At 42.3% G+C, this 25098-nt stretch overlaps 1 protein-coding gene and 1 long non-coding RNA gene across 2 annotated transcripts in view; one reads left to right on the forward strand and one right to left on the reverse strand.

The window, feature by feature from the left end:
- LOC129840931 (transmembrane protein 154-like) overlaps positions 1-25098 on the reverse strand; it is an 84166-nt gene that overhangs the window by 58592 nt on the left and 476 nt on the right. Inside the window, exon 1 of the mRNA XM_055908976.1 lies at positions 24537-25098. This exon is cut by the window's right edge and continues 476 nt beyond it. The gene's annotated coding sequence lies outside the window, so the exon portion shown is untranslated. The remainder of the gene's footprint in view (positions 1-24536) is intronic.
- The window catches only part of LOC129840932 (uncharacterized), a 42208-nt gene continuing 19886 nt past the window's right edge, over positions 2777-25098 (forward strand). Inside the window, exons 1-2 of the long non-coding RNA XR_008757261.1 lie at positions 2777-3280; positions 3652-3740. This is a non-coding gene — a long non-coding RNA (uncharacterized LOC129840932). The remainder of the gene's footprint in view (positions 3281-3651; positions 3741-25098) is intronic.

The raw sequence follows: 25098 nt of genomic DNA on the forward strand, positions 1-25098 counted from the left end.
GTTGTCCATTAGGGGAGGGATTGTAGGGTTATGGAAAAATAATACAGTAACATATATAAAAAAAAAATATATACAGTATATTTTATATATACTGTATATACAGTACCAGTCAAAAGTTTGGACACACCTACTCATTCAAGGATTTTACTTTATTTTTGTAACTATTTTCTACATGGTAGAATAATAGTGAAGACATCAAAACTATGAAATAACACATATGGAATCACATAGTAAACAAAAAAGTGTTAAACAAATCAAAATATATTTTTAGATTTTAGATTCTTCAAAGTAGCCACACTTTGCCTTGATGACAGCTTTGCACACTCTTGGCATTCTCTCAACCAGCTTCATGAGGTAGTCACCTGGAATGCATTTCAATTAACAAGTGTGCCTTGTTGAAAGTGAATTAATGCATTTGAGCCAATGAGTGGTGTTGTGACAAGGTAGGGGTGGTATACAGAAGTTAGCCCTATTTGGTAAAATACCAGGTCCATATTATGGCAAGAACAGCTCAAATAAGCAAAGAGAACTTTACGACATGAAGGTCAGTCAATTCGCAAAAACCATCAAGCGCTATGATGAAACTGGCTCTTATGAAGACCGCCACAGGAAAGCTATTGCAGAGGTATTAAGAAGAAGAGACTTGTTTGGGCCAAATAACACGAGCAATTAGACCAGTGGAAATCTGTCCTTTGGTCTGATTAGCCCAAAATTGTCATTTTTGGTTCCAACCGGCGTGTCTTTGTGAGACGCAGAGTAGGTGAACGGATGATCTCTGCATGTGTGGTTCCCACCGTGAAGCATGGAGGAGGAGGTGTGATGGTGCTTTGCTGGTGACAATGTCTGCAATTTATTCAGAATTCAAGGCACACTTAAACAGCATGGCTACCACAGCATTCTCCAGTGATACACCATTCCATCTGGTTTGCGATTTGTTTTTCAACAGAACAATGACCCAACGCACCCGTCAGACTGTTGTTGGTGCGTGACTATCATTAACATGATGACTGTTATGTATCTTATCAACTAACTACATTTAATTGTTACTCGATTAAATTAATCATATAACATTTAACTCATTAGGAATTTGGGGCACCACGGAAGAAGTTGTTTAACGAGTTACCATCTCCCGATTTAAACTCTTACAAGATAAATAATATATATATCGATAACAGTCACTTATCAATCATTACCTAATATCAGTCTCATTATGAACGTCGCATACTCCTTGATATCTGCAAGAACTTTAGAACTTTAGTCAAATCTTCTAGACTACTTTACATGCCAGCTGCAGACTGATATGATAAGGTCTTGTGAGTTCATCTTCTTGTGTAGAGGTTGAGAGCTTCAGAGTTTCTAACCATTTCAACGTGTGGACCACGGTTTCACGTCTTTTGGTCTCAATGGTTGATTATTCAGGGTTCAGCTCCCGACCACTTTACACGCCAGTAGTAACCCGGCAATGTACTGGTCTCACCATTTTCAGCCGTGTAGCCACCGCTCCACACTGTCTGGTCTAGTCTTTAACCATTCGCAACGTCCCGCTCACACCGTCAGTCTGCTTGGACTCATATGTTCATTCTTAGTGAGTCCTTTTAAGCATTCTGGCCAAAGGGGGCGTTCCTTCATGCTGACATGAACTCCGAGCTCACTTGGGCTTGGCTACTGACTGTGCATAGCTAATATGAAAAACAACTATCTCATTAGAAAACTAAAATCACATTTCTATCTTTCCAAAAATACTCTCATACTTAATCATTTATTTTATACAACATTTAGATATAAACTTGGCAGATATAATATGTTTCCTTCCTAAGTTAGTTATTTCGTTATACCATCCTTAATGACATCATAAAAAATAAATATATGACGTCTCTTGAAAACCCCTCGGCAGCAAATCACCCGTTTGTTCATGACTTTTGTCAGCAACTCGGCGGATACAGAGATGTCACAGCGAACTGTAATTACATTTCTAATCCCCGAGCTGTGAAGATGAACACTAGCGCCGTCTAAATGAATATAGCTGAGGGGAGAACTCATCCACAAGAGTGCTGTTGCACAAACATCACGCTAATAAAAGGTTGTTTGTAACCCGAACAGATGCATAGGAGAAATTGTTTGAGGTTTGTCTCTCTGCTTCGCTGGCGCTGCTTCGCTAGCGCTGTGTGTATCATTTTCAAACGACACTGGGTTCCAATGACTTCTTCTCTGCGCATGTAAGCTTTGACAAGTTAACAGTTATTTTTTTGTGCTAAAAATTCTTTCAAATATTAAAGGTTTGTCCAGAACAGAATGTCCTTTTGATATATGTAGGCTATCAGTTTTTGGCATTATACTCATTATTCACAATCTGTGAAGATGGTAAACACCAGATTGGGTATTATTGCTCCTCATTGTGGAATCCTGGACAATGGGAATCACATCATTATACAGTCAAGGGCGGTAGGTAGCCTAGAGGTGAAGAGTGTTGGGCCAATAACTGAAAGATCTGTTGTTCGAATCCTCGTGCAGACTGGGTGAAAAATCTGTCGCTGTACCCTTGAGCAAGGCACCACCTAATTGCTCATGTAAGTCGCTCTGGATAAGAGCGTCAGCTAAATATAGTTCCACTAGAACTGGGTCCATAAGCAGAGTTTCTTCCTGGTCACAGAAATATTCCTGGCCCGAGTCATATCAGAAGTGTAATAGTACAATATGCCACGGGCTGTTACAAGAATGTGCAAACGTTTGTGTGATGTCACACATTACTGTTTACTTGTACGCCAGCCATCTGTCCACATCTTTAAATAGATATTTGCGTATGCTTTGAGGTCTACAGTGTGCAATATGCTTTGCGATTTACAACATCAACCATACCAAAGAAGAATATCTGAAACAGAAACAGAACTGTCTATTGCTGATATAACTCATCCATATGACAGAGAAAGAGAGAAAGAGAGAAAGGAGAGAGTGAGAGAGAGACAGAGAGAGAGAGAGAGATGGATATATGACACAGCAGAACAGGACGCACTACCTCGCTGAAAACAACCAAGATTATTCCTTCAATTCCTTCAACCATAAACAAGGCTATTTGTCATCTACGACAGCTTACACTGTAACGGGATGAGGACTCAAGTCATACGCATACCACTTTGATTGACAGGTGTGCTTGTTTTGTTCAGGGAAGTGGGACGTGTGAGATCTGACCAGCGAATTTATTAACGGAATAACGTCTTTGACGTCGAGTAAACCATGATCAAGCAAACAAATCTCTGTGACCAGAATAACCTTGTTTTGATAGGTTTGTATTAATTCAACGCTACAGTGATATCATGTCTTTCTGTCAGTGACAGATTGCCTGTGCTAGCCTATTTACTATAATACCTGTTGAAGATGTGGGGACGGTTGTGTTTCTTTGTATACAGAGGCGTGATGTACCAAAACATTTTCAAGGGACACTTCTATATTTGCAACGGATAAAACTGACAGGGCCTGATTTAATGGACATGATGTCCCTGGGCATACATACTGGATGTTGAAGGAGAACAATGGCCGTGCTAACCACAAGAGGTCATACTGTATTATGAGGACTATGGGAATGGCATTGCATGGCTACATGCTACATGGAGACAGCTGCACTCCAAAACAATAAATTACACTTCTGCTCCCAAGGTTTCCGAGAGGTGGAGAGGTGTGGAGGGCTGGGGAGTGTTGGACAAAGAAACCCAGGCTACCCCATCCATCAGCAGGGTGAAACAAAGGTAAAGTTGGCAGATGTAGCCAGCCGAGGCCCCACATTAATCTTGATGGCAAAGTGTAATTAGGAAGCGGCTGTATGAGCAGACATGATGCCATAAATAACTCTAAACCAGAGAGAGGCAGAGAGAGGAGAAAGGAGCTTGTCTCTTAATGACCCAAGAGTCACTGTGAACAGCCACATGTCAACAGGACACAAGATTCATAGCGTTGGTTTGGTGGCCATTTTAGAATGCAGCTTGGCTGATTGACAAATGAGGTTTGGATAATTACAAAGAGTAGTGATTAATAGCTATAGAGGCCGAGACGTGCACAGAAATGTTGACCATTTTCAAAACAGTAAGCAATTACCTTTGAATCATTGTTATCTAGAGTTCAAACAAACAAGAATATTTTATCCAGGCAGCTTCAGAATGCCAGAATGTGGAGGGTAGGAAATATCTCCTCATATACTGTAATCCTCTTACTTAGTTATTGGCTGAGTCCAACCCTTTTCACTGCAAATCAAACTATAAATGTAATTTTTTATTGGTACATTAAAGCTCTAATATGTCTTGCTTTTACTTCTATCTCAAACTTGACGAACGATGCCGGTTTGGTTTCAAATGTGAGGCTGTGCACATCTCTCTCTTTAAACTCACACATTTGGTATGCTGGACACATCTCCCCAGCATAACTACATCAGGGCAGGATTCTTTGAAATATGGGAGTTGTATATCAGGGCATTTCTCTCCTCTGATCTCGTCTGAGTGGATTCCACATCACTGGCCGTCGCCGCAGCAGAGGGGACTGCAGAGACTGAGACAACAAGCCGGTAAATCTTCACTTCTGTGGCTGAGGACCAGTGGACCAGCCAGTGGCTACAGAGAGTGGCTGTTAACGTTACACTGGAAAAAAGCATGAAGTGTTGACAGAGTTTTCCGCTCAAAACAATTTGTGGGACTCAAGTCGCACAGCCCACAAATACTGAAACACACACATATATAGAAACACACATACAAGCGTGCACGTATGAGCACACACACGCGCTCAGTGAAAAACGGTCTGTTCACTCTCCGTTGCGTTCAACAGTTCTCTGTGTGTGATACTGTCAGTAGTGGCAGCTAGATCTTTTCACACGCATCACAATTCCCCCGCAATCACTAGAGCATACACAGAGAGCACTGCAGCCAACCATCACACTGAATCCACTCTCAACAGTCACAACTTTGACTGAATTAGATCTGGCCCAGCTCAGTTGTCCCTGGCTGTGTCCACAACGGAACCCTATTGCGGTGCATTGCTTTTGGCTAGACCCATATGGGCCCCTGTTGAAGGTAGTGCACTACTCAGGGAACATGGTGCCATTTGGGACCCTCTGTCTGAGCGTTCTCTCTCTCTCTGTCCTCGTGATCAATCTGGCCATCCAGCAGAGAAACAGTATTGATCAAAACAAAGCCCACATTCATCTCTGTCAGAGTCTATTCTCCTATTACAGTAACAGATCCCAACATCCTGTAGGCCTGGAATCACATTTGATAAAGCACAGTCAGTCACAATTACCCAATGAGCATCAAGGATCAATTACTCTATTGCTGGCCGGTTGCTTTTAACCACAAGTAGTAGGACAGTCTATACACTATGTATTATGTCGAAAAAAATACCGTTTTTTTTTTTTAACTTTAGCGTAATACTGTATCTAAGTGTTTGGAAAGCTGGGTGCAGCCAGACATTTTGTACCACTCCATTCTTGCTCAATAGTCGCCACAGTAACGTGACATGTGTATGCCCTCTGGATAGTGAGAGAGGATTGGTCAGTCAAGTGTTTCTACCAAGGTTCATTCCATTTCAATTCAGTCAATTCAGAGAGATGAATTGAAATTCCAATTCAATAAAAGTACCAATTGACCGGCTGAAATGGCATTGACCCCAACCCTGGCCTCATTCCTACTAAAGAACCAAGGATGGTTATATTCTCAAGCATCAGACGCTCATTTAGTTACTGCTGTTTATATAATGAAATTAGAAGATAAAAAAACATAAAATATTCTCTTGTAACCCATAGTCCAACCTCTGCATCCTTTATAAGGAAAGATCGTCAGACCCGTAATCTACTGTCACCGCCGGTACACACCGGTCACCACCGTTATGTTTCGGCGATGACAAATATCACCTTGCGCGGTGGGTTTTAAATACCATAAACCTGTGGGCCGGCGCCGCGGAGGAGAAGCGGGCCATAAAACATAAGAGGCTTTTCTCTCCTTGAATAACAATAACCAGAGTGGAAGAGTCAGTCGGAGCTGCCAGTTTAAACAGCCGTAACTCAGCCATATCCTCTGTGCTGAAGGACAGTTGAACATGCCAGGGACAATTCATGGCCCATCGCAATGAGATTACCACCAACACAAACATCATATAGATGATATACTGTGCGCAGGCCTATAGAGGGCACTCTACTGGGCTTGATCAAGTTGTCTGGCACGGATGTGATCGCTATAAGACGACACTGTATGTGCATATGACGTTGGATTACTGTCATGAAGTATAATACAATGTAGACATATAGATCCATATCTTTGTCAATGTATTGTACAGTGGACTAATGGCATAATGATAAACCCAAAGTTTAAAATCAATACGTAATTAATTGACAGCCAGATCCATATTGTAGTAGATTTCCATTCAACCTCTATAATGAAGCTTCGTGTAGGGTGTTTCCATTATATTTGCGGCCTACTTTAGATGGTAGGTGAGGGCCAATATGCACAAAGTTCCTCGCAGTAGGAGTACTGGATAAGATTGGGAGGACCTGATCCTGGATCAGCACTCCTACTCGGAGACGCTTTATAAATATTGGCGCAGGTGGTTTATCCCCTAGGTTCTGTGAAGATTGTTCCATCATATTTTGGCCTTCGCTACTCAATAGGCTCTCTAATGAGATAAACCATCTGTCTCATAACAGGGCTCACCTGTTCCCAGTCTCATATAGATCTTATCTAGTGCCCCCCACACACATCTGAAAATACTTTGTGAAAATGACTCACTTAATCTTGAGGGACATGCACGCACACACTCACACACGCATCCATATTTAATGTAGCCCCCCCCCCCCCCCCCCCCACACACACACACATACACACACACCTACATATACTTTGTGAAAATGACTTACTTAGTCCTTCATCTAGTGCCTGGATGAGGTGGACGCGGACACACACAAGCACACAAGCACACACACACACCACCCCTCCACATTGTAATTAGTAGAGTATTGCATATCCATCAAGTCATTGACAGGAGCATATTTGATGTGACGGGCGACAGCAAACCCATCTGAAGGCAATTTAACTGAGCGGAAAAATATTGGGAATATTGTGAAGGGGAGCAATTTATTATCTCCCCTTCTTTCAAGGTGAAACGTGTTTAATATCCGCTTGATTGCACTACGTAGTGTCTCTGACGGAGAGAGAGAAAAGGCCATTACCATTTGATTCAGTGATAAATTAACTGTGATAAATGGCGTTTGATCATTTATGAGTATCAAGAGCTGTATGGTTCACAGGCACTGAGATGATTAACACTGAGCTATAGGTGGTTAGTCCATGTTGGACTAAGAGGGCTGTAGGTGGACGATATATACATACAACCACACGAAAATACATATCATATATGATCCTTGTTTAACCTTGCAAGTGATAGAACATAGTATGGCATCTAACTATTGGGCTGGCAATGGTTGGAGCCTATTGGAGTTTATTTTTCCATTGAAGATAAATTGTTCTGTAACTTTGCAAAGCAAGTCTCCCGTTAAAATCCAGTCAATTAAAAGATCCTAGAGTCTAAACACCCACACAAAGGATGGTCAATAAAGACTCCATTTCCATGCTCCAAAAAGCATTCATCCTATCCAATATTTACGGAAAATGAATTGAGATGCTTTGCACGGTTATCTCACAGCCCCATGTCCCCAATATTATGTCATGGAGGTGTCTGCCACACAGAGGGTATTGTTTACGGCAAAATAATATTGTGGCTAATTGCTCGTGCGAAACTGGGGAAATTGTTATAGTGCCCTGCGGCATAGTGCCAGAGAGTAGGGCTGTGTCAGAAGTAGTGCACTGGTAGGGCTCTCGTTAAAAGTAGTGCACTATATAGTAAATAGGGTGGCATTTGAGAAGTAGCCTAGAAATGTAAAGTAAACCTCCTCATCACTAGAAACAGCCCCACAGGCCCGCGGGGTGCCCTGTGTATTATGCTTTTAATGAAAAGCCAATATGGAGAGACAAGAGGCTGTCACTACAGGCTGCCTCCCTGTCTCTGTCTGCCCTACTTCAGAATGACTGTCCCTGTCCCTCAAAGCACCACTGTGGGCTGCTGTTGTGAGTCCCTCTAGAAACGAGAATATGTGAGAAGAATGCCTAGTAAAGGAGAATGAATCAAAATGACATTTCCTAGCTTTGATTTGAGTTTGTATTTTAATCAATTTAGCTAAAATGACCTCACCAAATTGCTATTGGGTTATGTCCTTAAATATAACTATGGAATACCATTCAAATATTTCACAAGGTGTGAGTAGTTCAGCAAGCACTGTATGCCAGCGTCGGACAATGGAAATCTAGCTATGAAATACCCTCAAAATATTTTCCAAGATGTATAGTTCAGAGGTCAACATGTTCAGAATGCCAGAATGATGGTCTACACTCTAGAGTGATAGCATAATTTATCATGGACAACCAATGCAGCGATAGAGAGACGGTGGAGGAGACAACAGTAACAACATGACAGGGTTCACCTCTCTCAGACCTGCTTTGCTGTCATTCTCCTGATATACTGTAGTGATATCTGGCCCAGGGGGACGCGACCCTGTCTCCATAGGTCAGTAAAAGGTCATGTGTCTCAGACCCTGATGTCTATCATACCCTCTTGCTATTTCCTGGCTGACATATTATCAGACTGATTAGTATAACAACACCTGTTTAGATGAGTTTGTTGGTGGACGTATTCTGTATTGGACAGATGCAACCGGTGAGGCAGTAGACATAAGGTGGAGAGAGGGAACATGCTCGACTCTATCCTCTTGAGGAAAAACAGTGAAGGCAACAGTCAAGAGTAAAAAACATGTTTCATTGTCAGTAGATATATCTAACCTCACTGGAATAGGAGGAAGAAGTCGATCTAATGAGGTGGTGTTTTAAGGGAGAAGTCCCTCTAATGAGGTGGTGTTTTAAGGGAGAAGTCGGTCTAATGGCGTGGTGTTTTAAGGGAGAAGTCGGTCTAATGAGGTGGTGTTTTAAGGGAGAAATAGGTCTAATGGCGTGGTGTTTTTAGGGAGAAGTCGGTCTAATGAGGTGGTGTTTTAAGGGAGAAGTCCCTCTAATGAGGTGGTGTTTTAAGGGAGAAGTCGGTCTAATGAGGTGGTGTTTTAAGGGAGAAGTCGGTCTAATGAGGTGGTGTTTTAAGGGAGAAGTCGGTCTAATGGCGTGGTGTTTTAAGGGAGAAGTCGGTCTAATGAGGTGGTGTTTTAAGGGAGAAATAGGTCTAATGGCGTGGTGTTTTTAGGGAGAAGTCGGTCTAATGAGGTGGTGTTTTAAGGGAGAAGTCGGTCTAATGAGGTGGTGTTTTAAGGGAGAAGTCGGTCTAATGAGGTGGTGTTTTAAGGGAGAAGTCGGTCTAATGAGGTGGTGTTTTAAGGGAGAAGTCCCTCTAATGAGGTGGTGTTTTAAGGGAGAAGTCGGTCTAATGAGGTGGTGTTTTAAGGGAGAAGTCGGTCTAATGAGGTGGTGTTTTAAGGGAGAAGTCCCTCTAATGAGGTGGTGTTTTAAGGGAGAAGTCGGTCTAATGAGGTGGTGTTTTAAGGGAGAAGTCGGTCTAATGAGGTGGTGTTTTAAGGGAGAAGTCGGTCTAATGAGGTGGTGTTTTAAGGGAGAAGTCGGTCTAATGAGGTGGTGTTTTCAGGGAGAAGTCGGTCTAATGAGGTGGTGTTCTAAGGGAGAAGTCGGTCTAATGAGGTGGTGTTTTAAGGGAGAAGTCGGTCTAATGAGGTGGTGTTTTAAGGAAGAAGTCGGTCTAATGAGGTGGTGTTCTAAGGGAGAAGTCGGTCTAATGAGGTGGTGTTTTAAGGGAGAAGTCGGTCTAATGAGGTGGTGTTTTCAGGGAGAAGTCGGTCTAATGAGGTGGTGTTCTAAGGGAGAAGTCGCTCTAATGAGGTGGTGTTTTTAAGGCAAACATAATGAATCCAGATAATGAAATGTTATGGAGCCGAACCTTAACGTTCATATTTTGAGTCTCTGTTGCTCTGTTAGCTGGGTTCTACTCACCTTCAGTTGTGGAGGAGAGAGAGTGAGTGAAAGAAGGTCATTATAGTCTCTTGGTTTTAATTTCCAATTAATGTGAATCTGAAATGCTCTCTATCTCTACCCAGAATGATAAGGCCCCATTACGATATATATTAATTCAGCCATCCTGAATTTGACAATGACCACATCTGTTTAATGCCAGACATAAATTGACCCGTGGAAGCCGTGCTGCTAATGATGTTGGGGATCAGTATAATTATAATTATCGGAAATGTGCCATTGGTAAAGGTGAACTGATTTAGATACCAATGACATTAGAAGTCGGAATATGCAGAGGTTTTGTAGTTTCACAATGCTCTTTATCAGTCTGTAAGCCAAAGTGTCTAGTCGAAGTGTCTAGTCCTATAATTGAGTTTAATTGTGCATAGTTTGGCAGGGGGGGAAAACGAAGACAGCCTCTAATAACTAAATTAATTCTCCCTAATCCCTCTTGCTGAATTAATGAGCGTTCAGCATGAGTCCACATCCAGTTCAGGTTAAAAAAACAGACTTTGTTCTTTGGATTTCTGTCATTTTTTGTTTTTCTATTTTAGCATTGTATTGTATCTGAATGAGTCTGGTCATATTGTTCATGTCCTTGATTTCCCTGTAAATGCACAATTAAAAGGACCTACACTTAGGGGAGAGTCCCCCAAAAATTGGAGGGGGCACAAAGTACAAAAACAGCTTTTTCCTGAAATCTAGATCAATAAAATAGTCCTATTTTTCTGCATTTCTAAGCATACCTCTTGAGCTGTCTGTATCCTCCTGACTGGTGGTTCTTTTTTTAAATAAACGAAATATTATTTTCTGCATCTCTGCTAAAATCTAGGTTCAATATTTAAAGGAAAGTGAGTCTTATTCAGTACATTTAGTAATTGCTTGCTATTCTAAAGTCTACCAACCTTGCCAGCAGGCATGCCAGCTAAGATATTTAAACAAGCTAGCTAATCGAACTTGATTGATAGCCTGAAATGGCTTCTTGGTAGCTAGTTATGAGTTTTGGAGATTGGCAACCTATCTCGACTAGCTAAAGCCAACTTCATCAAATTGCTAGGTGACTAGTAGTATGACAGAGAAAAATAATATATATATATATATTTTTCATTGTAGTTTTTAAATAGGGAAAATCTGAGCGGGCACGTTCCCCTGTGACCCCTATGGGCATGACCCTTCTGCCTACACATTTGGTGCAATAGCATCAGCATCATTGTTAACCAATGATGGATCCATGGATACCGAGGGACTTGATTTGGAGTTGCAAACACACATGTCAATAAATGTCAGTCAACGTCTATGAAATAGACAACTTGAAAAGGGCAAGTCAGTCAGGGTTGACTATGGATGAACAGTACGGGAAGGCTGCCTTAAACAGCCAGGCTTAGCTTTTCCCCATCACAGAAATGTCACCTAGACTGAAACTCCACAAATGAGTCACGCACTGAGAAATAAAGCAAACGTTTTCATGTCCTGTTTATGGGACGTGTGAAAGCCAAGCATGATGTGTTAGATTCTAATTAGAACACAATGAGCTGAATGCCCTCCCTGGAGCTATTGATACAATACGCCGGACGAATGGGCGTTCATCCATAAACAACTGGGTAAAGTGTTTGCCTAAGGATGTTTGTTTACGGCAAGAAGATCATGGATTGCTGACAGCAGTCATGTATTTCACTTAATTATCATATCTGGTTTATGACATGAATGTATTTGAAATTAGGTGAATAGATGAACATAGAAATATAATTACTAGTCAATGCTCTGTGATGGGTGGACCTGCGGCCATATTGATTTGACCCATTCACTCTATACTTTTCTAATAGTCATTTTATTTCCATGGCTGGCTCATTATCATTCCAAATGTTTCCTGTTTAAATAGTTTTAGAAAGTAGAGCAGTAATTCATGTAGATTGACGCTTTCCAAATGGTCACCAATCGGTTGTTAAATACCACTAATGATGTTAAGCTTCGCTATACTTTTAGCATGTTAGCATGCATGCTGAGTCCTATTGACCCTTTGAGTGTCAGGTTGACCACCAGAGACGTAAGCTGTGGATCGATCCTGCAGCCACCTGCACGCACTGCGATAAGGGAGAGTAGACTATACCGCCCTGCAGAGCCTGTGAAAATAACTCATGTCGGTAATAGATCTAATCTAATATATATCTCCTCTCTGGTTTTTACCCCGACAGACGAGGCTTAAATCTCTCTGTCTCTCTCTGTCTCTCCCTCTCTCACACACACACACACACACACACACACACACACACACACACACACACACACACACACACACACACACACACACACACACACACACACACACACACACACACACACACACACACACACACACACACACACACACACACACACACACACACACACACACACACACACACACACACACAATGCTGTTAAATTTCAAAGTCTGAACGCCTTCATGCTGCAGCATGTAATCAAATATGGACAAAGGGCTGCTTCAAGGTGATGAGGGCAGATTTGAGACAATAAATGCCATTCACTCATACTGCAAGAGTTACAGCCTGGGTATTGAAATAATGTTTCATCCATCCATGGTTTGATATGAAATATAAGACCCACAGTTGAAATCCTTCAAGTCGAACTGCTGCTAGAGAGTTTGATTTAAAGGACAGACGTTTAGCACAAGACAAGGTCAAATGCTCAGATGTTAAATCCTGAGGCAACGATGTGATGAAATGTGATTAAAATGAAAATGAAGTGGATATTAATATTCAACTATTCAAGACTTATGAGGTTCATATATTACCTATATTCATATATTCAGATAATATAAAGTTCTTATTTTAAATGGGGTTCCAGAACTGGAACATTACGAGCAGGATATAAATGAATAAATGCTGAATAAGTAATTGGTATTGGAGTTAAATTAAATTGCTGCAGTGCCTTGTATTCCTGTATCTGACTGTTTGTTGAGTAGAAGTTTCTCATTCATTTGTTTATATGCTCTCCTCATTTACTGTCTCTGCCACTTCATTAGTTATAGTGATTTGATCCACTTTTATAGTCAGGCATGAAACAGCCAGAGGCCCAGAGACTTTAGGCCCAGAGACTTGACTGAATGAGATTCATTCAAACTTTAATGGTCATATTAAGTACGTTAAAACCCATAGGCAATTATAACTGGACAGCATCGTCAAATCAAAATCAACATTTATTGGTCACGTACACAGATTTGCAGATGTTATCGTAGGTGCAGAGAAATGCTTATGTTTCTATCTCCGACAGTGCAGTAACGTAATATCATGGAGTACAAAAAGGCTTCTCAACAGTTTTTACCCCCAAGCCATAAGACTCCTGAACAGGTAATCAAATGGCTACCCGGACTACTTTCATTGTGTGCCCCCCCAACCCCTCTTTAACGCTGCTGCTACTCTCTGTTTATCATATATGCATAGCCACTTTAACTATACATTCATGTACATACTACGTCAATTGGCCTGACCAACCAGTGCCCCCCCACATTGGCTAACCGGGCTATCTGCATTGTGTCCCGCTACCCGCTACCCACCACACACCAAACCCTCTTTTACGCTACTGCTACTCTCTGTTCATCATATATGCATAGTCACTTTAACCATATCTACATGTACATACTACCTCAATCAGCCCGACTAACCGGTGTCTGTATGTAGCCTCGCTACTGTATATAGCTTCGCTACTGTTATAGCCTCGCTACTGTATATAGCCTCGCTACTGTATGTAGCCTCGCTACTGTTATAGCCTCGCTACTGTTATAGCCTCGCTACTGTATATAGCCTCGCTACTGTATATAGCCTCGCTACTGTTATAGCCTCGCTACTGTTATAGCCTCGCTACTGTTATTTTTCACTGTTTTTTTACTGTTGTTTTTATTTCTTTACTTACCTATTGTTCACCTAATACCTTTTTTGCACTACTGGTCAGAGCCTGTAAGTAAGCATTTCACTGTAAGGTCTACTATACCTGTTGTATTTGGCGCACGTGACAAATACACTTTGATTTCACTGCACTAAATCCTCATGAGGATATGTGGTAGTCCAACCTACTGTAGCTACTGTAGATGAACGCACTGTAAGTCGTTCTGGATAAGATCACTGCTAAATGACTCAAATGTAAAAGCAATGTGAATGACTTGCATACTGTAGCCACACCTCCCCTCACCAGGTATTGGTGTCGATGATGATAATATCACTGGAATAGGCTATATCTTTTGATAAACCTGTTACGATGAGACTTTATATGGTCTGCTAGTCTTATTATATTGTATTAATATTGTTTGTCAACCCTGTAAGATTTGTAACTGCTGTTTCAGTTTTGACCAGAGGCTCGATTCACAATTTCAGACAGTCAGCATTTTTGACGGAGGCATTAAAAAGACAGCTCACATTGTTAGCGAGGCTACATTAGGAGCTAGTAAAGAACATGGGTCGTAGACATTGCCATCTCAGACAACTAGAGGAAAACATGTAGTAGACTGTTCACATTGTTCATCTCCTGGCCTTTTACAGCAGACATGTTTAGCGATAACCTAGTAATAACCTGGCAATAACCTAGTAATAACTTAGCATTCTTGTGACACGTTTGTCTTTGCATATAAGATGGTTGAATGAATGAATTAATAAATTAATAATGGGTAAATGACAGTTGCTGAATACAGAAGGCCAAATTCTCAAAACGTTTTTATTTTGGCTGTATGGCAGACACGAAAGCTTTACTTTACGTTGAACCTAATATATTTAGCATAGAAACACATGTCAACTTAAATACACTGAGTGTACAAAACATTAGGAACAGATCATTCTCATCCAGCCTTTGAATAACCCAATTTACACTTCCTGTTTATGTGCCCCCAGAGAGAGACACAATCACTACAAACACACATATAGTGGCTGGTTGTTGTGGGAAAAATCAGTCATCACCAGATATTATTCCATGGTTGCCATGGAGCTGTGATGACATGACATTGACTGACCAGGTGAATCCAAGTGAACGCTATGATCCCTTATTGGTGTCACCTGTTAAATCAACTTCAAGAAGTGTAGCTGAAGGGGAGGAGACAGGTAAAAAGAATGATACTTAAGCCTTGAGACGTGGATTGTGCATGTGTGCCATTCAGAGGGTGTAGGATCAAGACAAAATATTTAAGTGCCTTTGAACGGGGTATGGTAGTAGGTGACAGGCGCACCGGTTTGAGTGTGTCAAGATCTGCAACGCTACTGGGTTTTACACGCTGAACCTTGTATATTAAGAATGGTCCACCACATAAAGAACATCCAGCCAACATGACATCCAGCCAACTGCGGGAAGCAGTGGAGTCAACATAGCCCAGCATCTCTGTGGAATGCTTTAGACACCTTGTCAAGCCCCGACCAATTGAGGCTGTTCTGAGGGCAAAACGTGGTGTGAAACATAAGCTGTTCCTAATGTTTTGTACACTCAGTCTATATCCATCCCTCATTAAGCCAAAATCTCTCACAGAAAACAACATATTACACGCTGGATTTACTGATGTGGGCTACCTGCTTTCATATCCCTGACAGGTACAAATGAGTTATCGAACAATTTAGTGGTTTTGAGGGTGAAACCATGTTATACGGCAGAAAGAAATGAATAACTAAAATGTCTGCCATCATCTCTCTCTCTCTCTCAGTGACAGTAGTGCCCTTGGGCATCTTTTGAATTACATGCTAAGTTCCACCTTTTTTGCGATGGCAAATCTATTGAATTTCAATTGCTTCTTCTTGAGGAAGGACGCCTCAGAGGTATAATATAGTTGACATCGGTAGAACCAGGGAATAAAACGACATCTATATTAGGATGTGGGAAGTCAGGCAAGGGCAGAGGTAACTGAGTGGCCACTGAATATAGGGAAGAAAGACCATTCAAAATCCCATTCACACTGAATAGAAAGATACAGAGGAATACCTTTAGTCCCTAACATTACACAGAGATAACCGGCTGGTGTCAGAGTTTGTGCGTGAGTATCTGCTGTGTGCCGTTTGTTAAATATACCTCTCAAGTAAGTGTTTTTCCTCCTGGTTTAGCCTGGGGCAACAGGAAGTAGTAGGAGCGGTGCTGTGTAGCCGTGAGGCTCTTGTCTAGGTGAGGAGTGGTGATGTGTAGCCGTGAGGCTCTTGTCTAGATGAGGAGTGGTGATGTGTAGCCGTGAGGCTCTTGTCTAGGTGAGGAGTGGTGTTGTGTAGCCGTGAGGCTCTTGTCTAGGTGAGGAGTGGTGCTGTGTAGCTGTGAGGCTCTTGTCTAGGTGAGGAGTGGTGATGTGTAGCTGTGAGGCTCTTGTCTAGGTGAGGAGTGGCGTTGTGTAGCCGTGAGGCTCTTGTCTAGGTGAGGAGTGGTGCTGTGTAGCTGTGAGGCTCTTGTCTAGATGAGGAGTTGTGATGTGAGGCTCTTGTCTAGGTGAGGAGTGGTGATGTGTAGCTGTGAGGCTCTTGTCTAGGTGAGGAGTGGTGATGTGTAGCTGTGAGGCTCTTGTCTAGATGAGGAGTTGTGATGTGTAGCTGTGAGGCTCTTGTCTAGGTGAGGAGTGGTGTTGTGTAGCCGTGAGGCTCTTGTCTAGTTGAGGAGTGGTGCTGTGTAGCTGTGAGGCTCTTGTCTAGATGAGGAGTTGTGATGTGTAGCTGTGAGGCTCTTGTCTAGGTGAGGAGTGGTGATGTGTAGCTGTGAGGCTCTTGTCTAGGTGAGGAGTGGTGATGTGTAGCTGTGAGGCTCTTGTCTAGATGAGGAGTTGTGATGTGTAGCTGTGAGGCTCTTGTCTAGGTGAGGAGTGGTGATGTGTAGCTGTGAGGCTCTTGTCTAGATGAGGAGTTGTGATGTGTAGCTGTGAGGCTCTTGTCTAGGTGAGGAGTGGTGATGTGTAGCTGTGAGGCTCTTGTCTAGATGAGGAGTTGTGATGTGTAGCTGTGAGGCTCTTGTCTAGGTGAGGAGTGGTGTTGTGTAGCGTGAGGCTCTTGTCTAGGTGAGGAGTGGTGATGTGTAGCTGTGAGGCTCTTGTCTAGATGAGGAGTTGTGATGTGTAGCTGTGAGGCTCTTGTCTAGATGAGGAGTGGTGTTGTGTAGCCGTGAGGCTCTTGTCTAGATGAGGAGATGTGTTGTGTAGCTGTGAGGCTCTTGTCTAGATGAGGAGAGGTGTTGTGTAGCGTGAGGCTCTTGTCTAGGTGAGGAGAGGTGTTGTGTAGCCGTGAGGCTCTTGTCTAGGTGAGGAGTGGTGATGTGTAGCTGTGAGGCTCTTGTCTAGATGAGGAGTGGTGATGTGTAGCTGTGAGGCTCTTGTCTAGATGAGGAGAGGTGTTGTGTAGCCGTGAGGTTCTTGTCTAGGTGAGGAGAGGTGTTGTGTAGCTGTGAGGCTCTTGTCTAGGTGAGGAGAGGTGTTGTGTAGCTGTGAGGCTCTTGTCTAGATGAGGAGATGTGTTGTGTAGCCGTGAGGCTCTTGTCTAGGTGAGGAGAGGTGTTGTGTAGCCGTGAGGCTCTTGTCTAGGTGAGGAGAGGTGTTGTAAAGCTGTCTGCTCCCTGTACTGTCTTGTCTAGGTGTTGTGAAACTGTCTGCTCCCTGTACTGTCTTGTCTAGGTGTTGTGAAACTGTCTGCTCCCTGTACTGTCTTGTCCAGGTGTTGTGAAGCTGTCTGCTCCCTGTACTGTCTTGTCCAAGTGAGGGCCGGGTGGCCCTCCTTATAAAACTTTACTAGAGCTGCCTCCGTCCCTCAATGGAGCGTTGCACCCTTGGAGATCAGTGTAGACGGGCGGCTCCTCTACTGATTAGTTCCAGAGGTAATGACAGAGCCTCTCACTGAGGCAGGCAGAGGTCACAGAGGTCACAGCCATCATCTCCCTCTCTGCTCCAGAGAGACTTCAGCTCTGGAGCGAAGACTCAACTCAACATACATCAGACTAGCAGACCAGTACACAGAGCAGAGCAGGACAGACTCATCAGGACAACAGGAGCGGTTCCTGTTCTCAGCTTTGCTTTCTCCTTTCTCTCCCTCCTTTTCCCCCCTCCTTCTTTCCCTCCTTCTTTCCTTGGGACTCATTGAGGGCTCCTGGAGCGGGCCTTTACTTCTCTCCCTCCCTCCTCCTTTCTCTCCTTCCTCTCTTTCTCAGGACTCGTTTGACATTCCAGTCTGCTGAGGGTTCTCCTCTTTATTTCACAGAGACTCATTGCTCTGAAGTCATTTGTCTCAGTCGTGCCGGCGAGACCTAATCACTCACCTCCTTCACAGGAGTCGAGCACTTTGACTTTAATTTAGCACCACAGAGAGAGAAACCTATTACGGATGCAGAAGGGTTGCAACACTACGAATTCAATTACACCTGAGATTGCTTTGATTTGTATTATCACTTAGTGGCAATTGAATGAACACCCCTCATAAAACCAACACACACACACACACACACACGCACACGCACACGCACACACATGCATACGCACATGCACGCCATGCACAACAAAATAAGATGTCATGACCTGATTACAGTATGGGGGAATAAGACAACACCTGTCTAGTGAATGCACGTGCAGTCTTCTCTAAAGAGAGGTCTTGCTCCTGAAGGCACAGCCTGTATCTAATGTATGGGTGGATACAGCCTCATGGATGGTCCATAGGGGCACAGCTAAAGCTGAGAGACTTATTAGGCAAACCTTGAGATGTAATCAACTAAGAAATAATGTAGTAGTCTTTTGTGACACAGTAACAAGTCCTGGTGAAAATATAATAACACTTTTAGCTTGACGCTACGGATGTAAATATGATATCACAAAAAAAAAACGATTAACCAATGAAGCGCTTGGTAAGTCTTCGGATGTATTTTAAGTGCGGACGAGAACTGAAGTTAGGTCTATCCACTCTAACACTGGCTAAACACATTCTAGTTCAGTTTCTATGAGCTAAACATTGTTCCGCTCTTCCCGCTGTGTTGGTCAACTGGTACTGGAAGCTAACAGCAGAGGAAAAAGACTCAGAGGCCGAACAAACAGTAGTCAAGAGAGATCCTGAGAAATGGGGGATAACATTCTGTGACAGGGTGCACACCAGCACACCACGACTGGGCCGACAGAGAGAAGAGTCACTCCATCTTTGTCAGAGCAGATGAGATCTTTCATCTTTTCCCCACACTCAGAGTCAAAGGGGCTTTAGTACGGTGTGGAGCGAGGGACGAGAGAGAGAGAGAGAGAGAGAGAGAGGAACCTTACCTCAGGAGAGTTAGAGACAGAGAGAAAGAGAGAAAGAAGAGAGAGAACTAAAACAACACAGGACAAGAGAGAGCGAGAGCGAAAGAGCGAGAGAGCGAGAGAGAGAGCGAGAGAGAGAGCGAGAGAGAGAGAGAGAGAGAGCGAGAGAGAGAGCGAGAGAGAGCGAGAGAGAGCGAGAGAGAGCGAGAGAGAGAGAGAGAGCGAGAGAGAGCGAGAGAGAGCAAGAGAGAGCGAGAGAGAGAGAGCGAGAGAGAGAGAGAGAGCGAAAGCGAGCGAGACAGAGAGAGAGAGAGAGAGAGAGAGAGAGAGAGAGAGAGAGAGAGAGAGAGACAGAGAGAGAGAGAGACAGAGAGAAGGAGGAGGAGAAGGTATACTGGAGGCCTCAGCTGCAGAGGGACACTCCTGTCACTGATAAGATCAGCCCAGCTGCCTCAGACTTTCGTTAGTGAATGCATTTGGATGATAAATTGATAATTTCCCCGGAAAAGTACCAGAGAAAGAAGGGTAGACGTTACTTCCGGCCTGTTGAGCCGTTGAAAATATGAAATGTGAAAAGGTTGTAGTCGTATTATAATTTATATAATGACTGGAATATGAAATGTGAGTTTCCCCCCCCAAAATTTTTTAATTCTGATTTTAAGATGTTTTTTGTAGGGGAGGATGTTGTGACTGTGTTGTGGTGATCTTAAGTGTATTCTGACAGACAACCATGACTGTATTCATGTAACCGGTCAGGATTGGTACCTGCCGTCTCAATATGCACAGCCACTAAAGACAGGAGACAACAGTAAACCCACTAGGCTAAATGCTAATCTGTAGCCCTGGGGACCAACAACTGTGTTTACATGTCAGACCAGGAAACATCAAAGTAACATCACCATGACGATGTCAGCCACAGGGTAACCTCACCATGACAGCCGATGGAACACAGGTGGTCCACCTCCGCTACACAAACTCTCCATCTCTCTCTCTCTCTCTTCTTCTCTTTATACATCTCTCTCTGTATCTATCTCTGTCTCTCCATCACTCTCTCTCTCTCCTTCTCTTTATACATCTCTCTGTATCTATCTCTGTCTCTCCATCACTCTCTCTCTCTCCTTCTCTTTATACATCTCTCTGTATCTACCTCTGTCTCTCCATCACTCTCTCTCTCTCTCTCCTTCTCTTTATACATCTCTCTCTGTATCTATCTCTTTCTCTCCATCTCTCTCTTTCTCTCTCCTCTTTATACATCTCTCTCTTTCTGTATCTATTTCTGTCTCTCCCTCCCTTGCTCTCTCTCTCCATCTCTGTGGACAAATCAGGATCTCTCAACTTGTAAATCAACAGGACAAGGAACCTCCAAAGGTCAGAGCACTTTATAATTACAGCTAATTAAAATGTACCAGGGAGATTGAGCCTGGAATTTACCACCACTCATTACATTTGAGGAGACGCTATTAATTGGATGTCAACCTCTTGTAACTCACCCCACTGTTAACTGTCACAGTGAATTGGTGTCATGTTGGGTGCATTGTATCAGTACATAGGGGCATCTACTACAAGGATTACAGTAATACAGGTAATACATTGATGGTAGTGAATGTATGTATCAAGCCAGTCACACCTAATATCTCATGGACAGACTACGTAAACATACACGGTAGCGTAGAGCTGTCATGAATCGATACAACGGGATGCGTGAGATAATGAGCAGGATTAGTTCCGGTGCTTGGGTTTTTCACCACTTGTTATTTTGACAAATCACGATTTCTCAGGTCTTAGCATCTTTCGAATTTTGAAAAGCGAGATTTTAACCCGAGATTACAGATCGCCAAGCTAGACAAGATGTGCCCTCAGGTCTCCTATGATGTGCTGTGACATGCCTTCCAGATTATAACATGGGTTCAGACCTTGTGCTCCTCTTAATGAAGGAAATAACCCACATACCAATTTATTCTATGGTACAACACACTGTAGCTTTTTGACGGTTTGCTTGATCTTTCTCTATTTCATTGCATGGAAAAAAAGATTTGAAGAGAGACAACTCAGTGGAAGTGGATCCTTACATTTTTAGTCTAGACATATTTTGTTGATCTCTGTTCTTCGTCAGCAGAAATGCATTTAAGATGGGGCTACAAATGATTAAGACTCAGCCTTCCTTGATTCCTTTAAAACCAGTGCTTTGTGTGCCTGTGAAGGCCCCCTGGGAATGATGCTTGCCTCCTTCTCTCCCTCCCTCCTCCTCTCAGTCAGAGTTAAGTGGATATTTGAAGGCACTCACATCCTTTGTAAACAACAGGTGTAGACTAACTGTGAAATGCTTACTTACAGGCGCTTCCCAACAATGTAAAGAGATATTTTATTAAAGAAATAATAGAAAAGTAACACCTGTAATAATAAAAGTAATAATAAATACACAATGAGTAGCGATTGCTCTATACACAGGGTACCAGTACTGAATCGATGTGCAGGGTTTGAGGTAATTGAGGTAGATATGTACATATAACTAATAATAAAGTGACAGATAATAAATAGTAGCAGCAGCGTATGTGATGAGACAAAAAAAGTTTGCGCAAATAGGGTCAATGCAGATAGTCTGGGTAGCTCTTTGGCCAGAAACACACAACAGAAAATAACTTCCCACAAAACACAGGTGGGAAAATGCTACCTAAGTATGGTTCCCAATCAGAGACAACGATAGACAGCTGTCCCTGATTGAGAACCACACCCGGCCAAAACAAAGGAATACAAAACATAGAAAAATTAATATAGAATGCCCATCCAAATCACACCCTGACCAAACCAAAAGAGAGACATAAAAAGCTCTCTAAGGTCAGGGCGTGACAGTTATTATAATGATCGTGACAGGCGGAAACATTATGTACAAAAAAAACGCATAAAATCACAAAATAAAAACACAAAATAGAAGAACATAGCTAGAAGGCCGGCGACGCCGAACGCTTGTGCTGGATGGGAGTGGGAGCCAAAGCGAAGTCTGGTGTGACAGTTCATTCTATCAATCCATTCCTCTGTACATTCTATCAATCCATTCCTCTGTTACTTCTATCAATCCATTCCTCTGTTCATTCTATCAATCCATTCCTCTGTACATTCTATCAATCCATTCCTCTGTTCATTCTATCAATCCATTCCTCTGTTCATACTATCAATCCATTCCTCTGTTCATACTATCAATCCATTCCTCTGTTCATTCTATCAATCCATTCCTCTGTACATACTATCAATCCATTCCTCTGTTCATTCTATCAATCCATTCCTCTGTTCATTCTATCAATCCATTCCTCTGTTCATACTATCAATCCATTCCTCTGTTCATACTATCAATCCATTCCTCTGTTCATTCTATCAATCCATTCCTCTGTTCATTCTATCAATCCATTCCTCTGTTCATTCTATCAATCCATTCATCTGTTCATTCTATCAATCCATTCCTCTGTTCATTCTATCAATCCACTCCTCTGTTCATTATATCAATCCATTCCTCTGTTCATACTATCAATCCATTGCTCTGTTCATTCTATCAATCCATTCCTCTGTTCATACTATCAATCCATTCCTCTGTTCATACTATCAATCCATTCCTCTGTTCATTCTATCAATCCATTCCTCTGTACATTCTTATCTGCAGAGCAGCAAACTAACATGGTATTGGCATAATTTGTACAGTACTCAATACTTCCTAGTTTCAACTCCATTGGTTGGAATAGTTTAGGGATTTGTTACGTAGAAGACTCTTTAGCATTCTGCAAATGAAGGTGAGTTAGTTGTGTGTCAATAATATCAAGCAAAAGTGTAAATGTACATATCCTAAATAGATCATCTTGTTCGATGAATAAATAAACTCAACCCAAGTGTCCATTGATTCAGACCAACCATTAATACATAAACTGAAATGTCAATCAATATATGTGTCTGGGCCTCTGCTCATCAAAGCTGGACTTGGTTTTTATGATAATTTCCCCGAAGATGGGGTTTAAATAACTTAGTCATGAATTTAGTATGGGAATCCTCTACAGCAGGGGTGTCAAACTCATTCCACGGAGGGCCTAGTGTCTGCAGGTTTTTGTTTTTTCCTTTCAATAAAGCCCTAGACAACCAGGTGTGGGGAGTTCCTAACTAATTAGTGATGTTAATTCATCAATCAAGTACAAGGGAGGAGCGAAAACCCGCAGACACTCGGCCCCCCGTGGAATGAGTTTGACACCTGTGCTCTACAGGATGAAGGCCAAGCACAGAATGCCCTTTCACAGAATCGACCCATGGCTATTCTAACACATAAGACACCCAGTCTATACAACAACCTGGAAACTGTACACTAGATTTGCTGTAATTACTATGAAAATTACTTAACGTGGTACCAGACCTATGAAATACATACACGGTATCCCTGTGTGAAGTGCACATCATTTGCTCATCACCAGATGCTCTGACCCCTGCAGTCTTTTGGAGCCTATAGGGAGGCCTGTCTAGCCTGGTTGCCAGTCTGTTTAGCTTACATTCCACTCCTTGTAGTCCATGTCATGTGCCAATGAAGGAGTACACGGAGTGGAATGTAAGCTTAAAACTTCTTATGGCTGCATCCCGCTAACGGGATCGATATGACAACAGCCAGTGAAAGTGCAGGGCATCAAATTCAAACAACAGAAATCTCATAATTAAAATTCCTCAAACATACATGTGTCTTATATCATTTTAAAGGACATCTTGTTGTTTATCCCACCAAAGTGTCCGATTTCAAATATGCTTTTCAGCGAAAGCACTACAAACGATTATGTTAGGTCACCACCAAACCACAATAAGCACAGCCATTTTTCCAGCGAAATATAGCAGGCACAAAAAGCAGAAATAGAGATAAAATTAATCACTAACCTTTGATGATCTTCATCAGATGATACTCATAGGACTTCATGTTACACAATACATGCATGTTTTGTTTGATAAAGTTCATATTTATATAAAAAAATCTGAGTTTACATTGGCGCATTACATTCACTAGTTCCAAAAACATCAAGTGATTTTGCATAGCCACATCGTTTCAACAGAAATACTCATCATAAATGTAGATGATAATACAAGTTACACACATGGAATTATAGATATACCTCTCCTTAATGCAACCGCGGTGTCAGATTTCAAAAATCTTTTACGGAAAAAGCAAACCATGCAATAATCTGAGACGGCGCTCAGAACAATAGCCAAATTAGCCGCCATGTTGGAGTCAACAGAAACCAGAAAATACATGATAAATGTTTCCTTACCTTTGATGAAATTCATCAGAATGCAGTCCTAGGCATCCCAGGTCCACAATAAATGCTTGATTTGTTCGATAATGTCCGTTATTTATGTCCAATTAGCTACTTTGGTTAGCGCGTTTGGTAAACAATTCCAAAGTCACAAAGCACGCCCACTATAACGTGACGAAATGTCCAAAGGTTCCGTAACAGTCAGTAGAAACATGTCGAATGATGTATTGAATCAATCTTAAGAATGTTGTTAACATACATCTTGAATAATGTTCCAACCGGAGAATTACATTGACTTCAGTTGAGCGATGGAACGGAGCTGCCTATCACGTGAGCGCATGTGTTCAATGCGTGGTCACCTCATGGCAGTGATTACTCATTCCTGTCTCCTTCGGCCCCCCTTCATATTAGAGTCATCAGACAAAGTTCTATTGACTGTTGACATCTAGTGGAAGCCGTAGGAAGTGAAAACTCATCCATATCTCGCTGTAATTTCATTGGGAGCTTAGTTGAAAATCTAGCAGACTCAGAAGAAATCCAAACAGGAAGTGGAACTTCTGAGGTTTTTGCCTGCCAT

This window comes from Salvelinus fontinalis, chromosome 42, assembly GCF_029448725.1.
Source record: "Salvelinus fontinalis isolate EN_2023a chromosome 42, ASM2944872v1, whole genome shotgun sequence".
NCBI lineage: Eukaryota > Metazoa > Chordata > Actinopteri > Salmoniformes > Salmonidae > Salvelinus > Salvelinus fontinalis.